The sequence below is a fragment of the Zalophus californianus genome, chromosome 2 (genome assembly GCF_009762305.2).
Source record: "Zalophus californianus isolate mZalCal1 chromosome 2, mZalCal1.pri.v2, whole genome shotgun sequence".
Taxonomy (NCBI): domain Eukaryota; kingdom Metazoa; phylum Chordata; class Mammalia; order Carnivora; family Otariidae; genus Zalophus; species Zalophus californianus.
The window spans coordinates 530499-539105 of NC_045596.1; positions in this window are offsets into that span (position 1 = coordinate 530499).

An 8607-nucleotide genomic window follows, 5' to 3' on the forward strand; every position below is an offset into this window, starting at 1 on the left:
GGGGCTGGGGGAGAGGGACGGAGTAAATAGAATCAGCAGGAATAGAATGCAAACAAAAGCAAATGACCTGAGCTCTATTTCAGACACATCGGCCGCAAGAGGAGCCTGCATATAGGTGGCAGGTCCTCAGGCTGAACACATCCTCACGCGGGGGTTTCAAACTTTTTGGTCTCAGGACCCCCGACACCCTTAGAAATCATTGAGAGCCCCAAAGAGCTTTCGTGTGTGTGGGTTATAGCTGTCAATACTTACCATATTTGAAATCCTAACAGAAACGTTCAGAATACATAGTAACTCACAAATGAAAATACGTTCACGTAAATAGCATAATGTTTCATGAAAAACAAGTACATTTTTCAAAAAGAGTGGTCTGGTTCTACATTTGCACAGATCTCTCTCTGCCTGGCTTTGTGGGCAGACAGCTGAGCCTCCGTGTGTGACCTGCCCCCCGCGGCGGGCGGGAGGTGCAGTGCTGGCTGGTGTCTATGCAGAGCCCAGCCCCGGCGAGGACAGGCCTTGCGGCCTCTGGAAAAGTCCCGCACCTGTGGGAGAGAATGTGAGCAGAAAAGGCAGGTGTTCTCTGTGCACCTGTGTCTTGTTCTCCTTGAGAAGCAGTGGCCTTTTTCGGGGAGAGAAAACAGGAGATGGGCCCAGGGCTGAGTTGCAGCCGGCTCTCCTGCTGTGGTTTGCTCACGCACTGTTCAGTGGTGGCCGTGGCCTCAGGCTTGCCCCATTTTACAGGGGGCTCTGGTCCCAGCACCCGCACACCCATGTGGAAAGCCTCTGCAGCTCAAGGATCCTGGGGAGGGAGGGCGTGATGTGAGGCCACTGGAGCCCCAGGCCTAGAGCCCTGGGGCAGGCCCCCCCCCCCCCCCCCCCCCCCCCCGCTTCCTTGCCTGGGCTCCGCTGGGAGGGGCTCCACTCCCTTTGGTGGTGGACAGCCCCCCAAGGGCATGCCTGGTGGGATTCTTGGGGCACAATGGGACCTGGGAAGGGGCACAGGGGGAGGCCAGGATAGGCGACCTGTGGCCCCCTGGCCTGGGTTGGGCCTCAGGTGGGGACCCAGCCAGTAGAGAGTCTGCTCAGCTGCAGACATAGTTCTGCCAGGTCCTGCCTCCCTTCGAGAATCACAGAATCATGTGACGTAGCTTTGAGGAGTACTTTTTCACGGAGACCCCCACCGACAGAGGTCCTGCCCTACTTAGGCAGCCCTCCTTGGCCCCCCCGCCCCCACCAAAGGAAAGCCATCCATTCATTAAACCTGGATAACTACCTCCAGCAAGCATCTCAGTGCTGGGGACCCAGAAGTGAGCCTGCCCACCAAGCGCTACTGCCCTGGATGTGGGGCAGGGGCTGGGCAGACAGGATACAGTCTGTAGATGAGATTCTATTATTCAGCGAGTGCTTCCGTTAATCGCTTGACCCTAATTCCAGGGTCCCTTCCTGGAAGTCACTTCTTGATTAGTCACTCCTCAGCTGGTTCAGGGCAATGGGGCTCAGGACTGTGGTTGCCGGTCAGGCCTCCACACCCCCACCCTCCCTCCCTGTCTGCACCCCACGCTCTCTGCACCCCCACCCTCCTGCACCCCCTGTGCTCTCTGTAGACCCCCATTGCCCCAGTGGCAGAGCAGTCTGTCTGCCCCTCCACTCTAAATGGCTGCAGCAAGCACCCCTCAAATTAGTATCGGGTACAGGAGGGGTAATGGCTGGGCTGACCTCCTTGCTGCGGTTGGGCAGCTGTGAAGTCCTTTCCATCCAGTGTGAGGGGTGGGGTTTGTGGGCTCACACTGGCCCTTGAGGGCTGTGTGGGATTTCCAGAAGTCTGTGTTTGTGGGTTGCTGAGAATAGGCCTGGCAGGCAAGGGAGTGCTGGGTGAGCTCTGCGCCCTCATCCTCTGCCCCCCCGGGCTGTGTCCCTGTGCCCTCGGGTCCCAGAGCCCAGGATGCCCCCACGGGGTGCCGGGGGCCCTTGAGGTCTGCTGTAACAAGGGTCCTTTCAGAGCCCTCACCCGGGGACAGGCTGTCTCAGGCGCCGGTGTCTGGCTCCCCAGGGGGATCCCGCCGGTCACACAGGCACACATTTGTCTGCTCATTTGCCCACTCACCAGACATTGACCAAGGGCCCCGTTCCTGCCAGACACCACAGACTCTGCACACACACCCTTTCCAATGGCCGCCTCCTGAAGGGCTGACTATTCCAGCAACACCCTGGCAGTCCAGGGGTTCTCCCCCGTCTGCTGTCCCAGCACCCCTCCCTGTGCCCAGACACTCCCCGCCTGTTCCGCCCCAGGGCCTTTGCACTGGCAGCTCCCTGTACCTCCCTGTGTGTCAGTCTCAGGGAGCACCTCCTGACCGCTTGGCGCAGAGGAGCCCCGTCTCGCCCTGTCTTGTCATGGCTTTGTTTTCAGTCAGGGCTCCTGCAGAGCATCTGACTAATGTAAGCAGGGTGTGGCTTCCAGAGCCGTTAAGAAGGCTGTTGCTGGCTTCCAAGAATGACTTCCAGGACTGTGCGCAGCATGGCTGCTGACCAGGGGCTGGCCCCACCTGCCCGGCCCCACCTGCCTCCCTCGCACCCACTGAGCTCTGCTCTGGATCCAGGTTTCTCCGAGCCCTTCTGATATGTGGAGCCTGAACTGGTCTGGGAATCCTGGGTCCCGGGTTTAGCTTTGCGGCCTCTGCAGTCCAGGAAGGCACGAGAAGGGGCAGTGCTAGCCAGCTGAGCCCCACACCCACAGCTCCGCGCCTGCCCTTCTGTCTTGTTGGGCCAACGCCCAGTGGGGGCCTTGCCCAGTGGGCTCCCCTCTGCAGGCAGCCCCCTGTGACCATGCCCGACTTGCAGAGGGGCCTGCAAGCCCAGGACTCTTGGCGGGCATCATAGCCACACTGCTGGGCCCACTTTGTTGGGGGGTGGGGCCACGGCAGCTGAGGGGCAGGTCTGGGAGGAGACCCACTTCCATCTGGCTATAGATATAGATTTACTTGCTCTGGGGAACCATCTGCCTCCCATGAACACGGGCTTCTGCTCTCAGTGTTTGCCATGGTGTCTTCATCCAAATTAAGATGGCAGAGTGAGGACCTCTGGAAATGCTCTCCTTTGTAAAAGCAGTGAGAAAACAGGCAAAAATGGCTGGCACAGACCTTTCAGCACCAGGAAATTAACCAAGCTGTAGCAGGCTTTGGAGAGTTTCTTGTTTTTTGTTGTAATCCAGAAAATTGGCTGCATCTTGGTAAGAACAGCAAGCCATAAGGTGTTTTGTTTGTTACTGTCTTGACCCTTTTTAAGTGCACAGCTCAGTGGTATTACCCACGCTCACGTTGCTGAATGGCCATCACCACCGTCCATCCCAGGACTCACCCCTCCTGTGAACCTCAACCTCGGTGTCCGTCCAGGAATCAGTCCCTGTTCCCGCTCCTCCCGGCACCTGGCAGCCCCGTCTGTCTCTGTGATTTTGGCTACTCTAAGTACCTCATCCAAGTGGCACCATATAGGTCTTGTCCTTCTGTGGCTGGCTCCTTTCACTGAGCACAGTGTCCTCAAGGCTCACCATGTGGTGGCAGGTGGCAGATGGTGCTTCCTGTTTCAGGCTGAATACACGATGTACACACACACACACACACACACATGGGTAGTCCATTCAACCGTCAATGGACACCTGGGTTGCTCCTGTGCTTTAGCTGCTGTGAATAATGCTACAGCGAACACGGGCGTGCAAACATCCCTGCTTTCATTTCTTTTGGTTGTAGTATACCCAGATGTGGAATGGGTGGGCTGTATGGTGGTTCCATGTTTAATATTTTGTGGACCCTCCACACTGTTTTCCACAGCGGCTGCACCATTTCACATTCCCACCAATGGGGCACAGGGCTCCATTTTCCCCATGTCTTCACTAAGCTACGAGGTGTTTTCACGTGGTCCATCCCCCACTCTTCAGCTCTCTGGTAGCCTAAAAATGAGCAGCCCAAGTTCACAGTGCAAACCAACAGCCAGTTGGCCCCTGGGCGGAGCTCTTTCAAAACAGCATTCCTAGAAAAGTGTCATGATTTCACCTGTCTCGTGGTTTCCTGGAAGCCCCCGTTAGCAAACTTGTCTACGTTTGACTTGATTCAGAGCCGACCCTGTAGACAAGCCTTTCCCCAGGGGTGATGGCTGGAAACCATCACAGGCAATTAATGAACTCTGCAGTGGCCTGAGGTGGTGGCTAACAGTGGGGACAAACGAGAGACTAACCAAAAAGCTGAGAAGGGGAGTCTGAGAGACAGGGTGTCTACAGGGAGCTTTGGGAAGCACCGGTGTACTCCCAGAGATCTAGAAGGCCACACAAATTCCTAGGGCAGCATGTGTTCTGGAAAGACCCAAGCTTACCTCCAGCTAGCCGGAGGCTCTGGGCCCGCAGGAACGGGGGGGAGTGCGGGCCACGGCGCAGCACCTGCAGAGTGCCCCGCAGCAGGGGCCACGATGGAGGGCTCTGTCCAGTCATCACCTGGCCGCGAAGCTAACGAAGCAGAGACTTAGTGGCCACATGTGGCAAAAGCACAGAAAAGTCACTAAACAGGCAGCAAAAGCAACAAAGCAAGAGGAGCCAGTAGGCTCTGATTCCGGAATTGCCACATTATATTATTTTAAATCTTCAGGTTTCATCCAAAACCACGTAACGCGTGAAGAGCCGAGCGTGTGGCCCCTTCCCACAGTGGGCTGGGGCGCACCCGGTAGCAGGTGTCTCTGAGGAGTCCCAGGGGCCGCACTTTGCCAGACAAAGACTGTGTCTGTCTTCAGTATGTTCAAGGGAGGCCTGTGCAGAGAACTGAATTATCAGGTGATGTTTCACCAAATAGAGAACACCGGGCATAAACGGAAATGATAGAGAACCAAATTGAAATTCTGGAACTGAGAAATTTGCTGGAGCCAGTCCACAGCGTGTGAGCAGCAAAGAATCAGCGGGAAAGAGGTAGGTCGACCAGGGCTGCCCAGCCTGAGGAACAGAACAGTGAAGGGAACCGAACAGGGGCTCCTGTGTGCACCCAGGGAGCACCACGGGTCCCAAGGAGGGGAGCGGGGAGAGGTCCGCCCCCAGACGCGTCCCACGCAAACCCTGTGAGACAGAGACAGACAGAACAGCCCCCCAGGTACGTGCAAGGGATCCCCAGGGAGAGGTCTGCACGCAGATGAGTCCGAGCAGGTAGGTTCACAGCTGCCTTCCCTGGAACTGGAGGCCGCGGAGATCAGAGGCAGCGGGATGGCACGTTCAAGGTGCTGGAGGACAAAATGGCAACCGAGAATTCTATAGGGGAAAACACTCCCTTTCAAAAACGAAGGAGAAATGAAGACGTTCCCGGATTAGGAAACCTGCCTGGCAGAAATACGAGAGGACTCAGACAGCAATGAGAGGGGCACAGACAGAGGCTCAGGCCCCGGGAACGGCGCACGGCCAAGGGCAGAAGACCGTGTAAGTGTGTTCTGTGCCTCGGAGCTCCTTTTGCTCTTGTCTGACTTAGGAGGCACCTGCGCACAGCAGCGATTGTAACAGTTACACGTCCTGATGGGCCAGGAACGTGCACATGTGTACTTTATAGACAGTAATAGCTCTAAGGGAGGAGGGAACAGAGCTGTGTACCAGCCAAGTTTTTGTACGCTCTTGAGATTAAAGTGATACTAATCAGGAAGGGGCTTGCTATAAATTAATTACAGTTCCCAGGGAAACCACTAAGAAAATAAATCTTAAAAAACACAGCAAAAGAAAATGACAAGTGAATTCAAATGGGACACTAGAAACCACCGTTTAACACAAAGGAAGTCCATAGGGGAGAAGAGAGGAACAAAAAAGATACAAGAAGCAAATGGCAGAATGGACAGTAAAGCACCATGTTTCCGTATGTTTCTGTATGCGGTCTGCAGGAGACAGGCACTGCATTCCAAGACACAAGCTGGTCCAGCGCACGATGGGCGATGCACTTTGCACACAGCAAACAAGACCATGCCAACGAGGCAGGATGGCCTTGGGGCAAACACTGTTCCTAGAGACAAAGAACACTTGGCGATGATGAAGGGTGAATCCGTCAGGAGCGTATCACCATTATAAACATATGTGTGCTGGTGAAAATCCACATAGAGTCCTGGACTGCCTCCCAAACTTACCTTGTAGGAAGCCTTGCTGCTGCCATAAACAGTCGCTCGACCCAGACGGCGTACGTTCTACGTGTCGTATACTGTAGTATAGTAACGTACACTCGAGAGAAGGTGCCATGGAGAAAATCGTAAGGAAGAGGAAAACACATATACGGGACCGGACTGTTTGTGAAACAGAATCTCTGTGACAGGATCTGCACGGTTCACACCCTGTTGTTCGAGGGTCAAATGTCACTGGAGACTTTCGACTTCCAATAGCTTGTTTTTAATAATGGATAGAGCAACGGGACCAGAAAGAGAAGGAAAAGAACACGCAACCAGGGCCCAGGAGGCCGGAGTAACACCATGAGCTGGATCTCGCAGTCTGACCTTCTCCACAACTGACCGAACAGCGAGTCTCAATAAACTTAAAGTGAGTGGAATATTGTGTGTCAGTTCTCTCACCACAGCAGAATGAATTAGAAACTAAGCCGAAATTTGGCTTCAGCCTCTGTCCTGGAGCTTCTGGGAGACAGGGGTCCCACCTGAAAGCCCAGCTGTGCTGCTCCCTGGCTGGCAACCCCGTCCATCTCTTTCCTCTCTGGGCTCCAGGGCCCGAGGTTGCGGGGGTCTCTAAAGAGCAGGGGTTTGAAGTTACAGGGACAGAGTGAGCGGCCTTCACCGGGGTGGTCCAGCAGGGCTGCCGGCAGGACCTTGCCCTGGGGAGGAGGTGAGCAGGAGCCCCTTGGGGGGGCAGGCCTCACGTCTCTCCCCAGAATGTTCCGTACCTCTGCAGACCGTCTAAGCCTTGGTGGCACCAGTTCTCTGGGGACTGAACCTCTGCTTAAGGCCCGGGGACTCCGGCCAAAGTTGGGTCCCCTCCCTCCCCCAGGCTCCCCTCCACCCGCACCCACCCAGGTGTACCCTCTGCCTGACCTGCCTCCCTCAGGCTGGGGCAAGACTCCCCCGAACCCCCACCCGCTGGAAATGGGGTTGAGCACTGCCTCTCTAGCAGGAGCTCAAAGCAACAGCAAAGCCGAGAAGTTGGGGCAAGGGCACCACGTACAAGACCACTTGCCAGTTAGCCCCTGGTGGGACTGGCCAGGTGGTGGGAAGGGAGCCCCACGAAGGGCAGGCATGAGGATGGGCTCGGGCCCCAGTCCCAAAGGCTGGGCAGAGCCCAAGTGCTGGGGAGCCCAACAGGAATTTCATGGATGTGCTGCCTCTGGGGAGAGCGGGGAATAGGGATTACTAGGGAATGGGGAAACCTCACCTCTCTGCTGCAGAACCAGGAGCCCTGCTGGACTCTCCAGGTGAGACTCGCGAGGATCCCAGGTCCCTGTGCCTCTGTCCCGGGGGCAGTGGGCAGTGGAAGCCCCTGGCTGCACAGCACACGTGGGGTGTGCGTGAGAAGGAAGCCTCTGTCGGTGTCCGGTCCTCTGCCCGTCCGGATGGGTCGCAGAAGAGCTGCATCGGCTGGGCCTTCTGCTTGCCCCACGCCGTCCTAAGAGACGTTCGTTGTGTTGGCCCTTTTGGTGATCACAACTGCCCTGGGGATAGTTTTTATCCTATTTTATGATGAGGAAACCAAAGGATGGCACTCAGCCCTTCTTGGGGGGAAGGGTCTGTAGGCCCACCCAGTGGCCGCCCCCTGGGGAAGGAGCCTGGAGGCGGACGGTCCTCAGAGGCAGCCAGCAGTGGATGCACCCGCCAGAGAGGCAGGCGGACGCAGATCTCACTCGCCCACAACGGCACTGTGAGCTCCCAAGCTCCAGGCCCGGCGCTGTGCGCAGCACCCAGAGGCACGGGGACGGGGCAAGGGGTGTCCAGCCGAATGAGACAGGACGGAAAAGAAGGAAGGAGAAAATGGACAGTTCACAACCAATAGGGCCAGTATCTCCCGAGGAGGAGAGTGAGACACACGGGCATGTTTTCCAAGATACAGGAGAAGAAAATGTTCCTTAAATAAAGTTCTGAATCTGCGAAGAAAGGACACGCCGTGTCCCAGGGACTGGCAAAGAGCAGTGACCGAGGGCAAATCTGAGAACCCGGTGGACCATGGGCAAGGATCCCAGGGAAAGGCCAGACTGCTCTCACACCTCCCCTCAGATCACACCTCCCCTCAGAATATTCTGGAAGACAAGCAGCCCTGTGGAGCTGGGCTCGGAGCAGGAAGCCTTCTTGGGTTGGAGTACACACTCGGAACCCAGCACTGCAGGGACTGCTCCAGAAGGAGCCCCGGCAGCCAGGCCCTCTGTGGGGTCAGCTCCAGTGACCTTTGGCGCATCACCCACCACCCAAAACCCCGCACGTGGGAACCGCAACGGCGTCTGTTCTGCCCGAGAGCCCACACTGTGGGCGGGGTCCAGCGCCTCTGGTGCCCCCCGGGTGGCTGGGAGGCTGTGGCCACAGTCGCTGGAGGCCCCCTGGTGCGGTGCCAGGGGTTCGTGCGGGGCTGGGACTCGGCTGGGCCACGGCCCCTGCGCGTGGCCTGCGCTCCTCCCA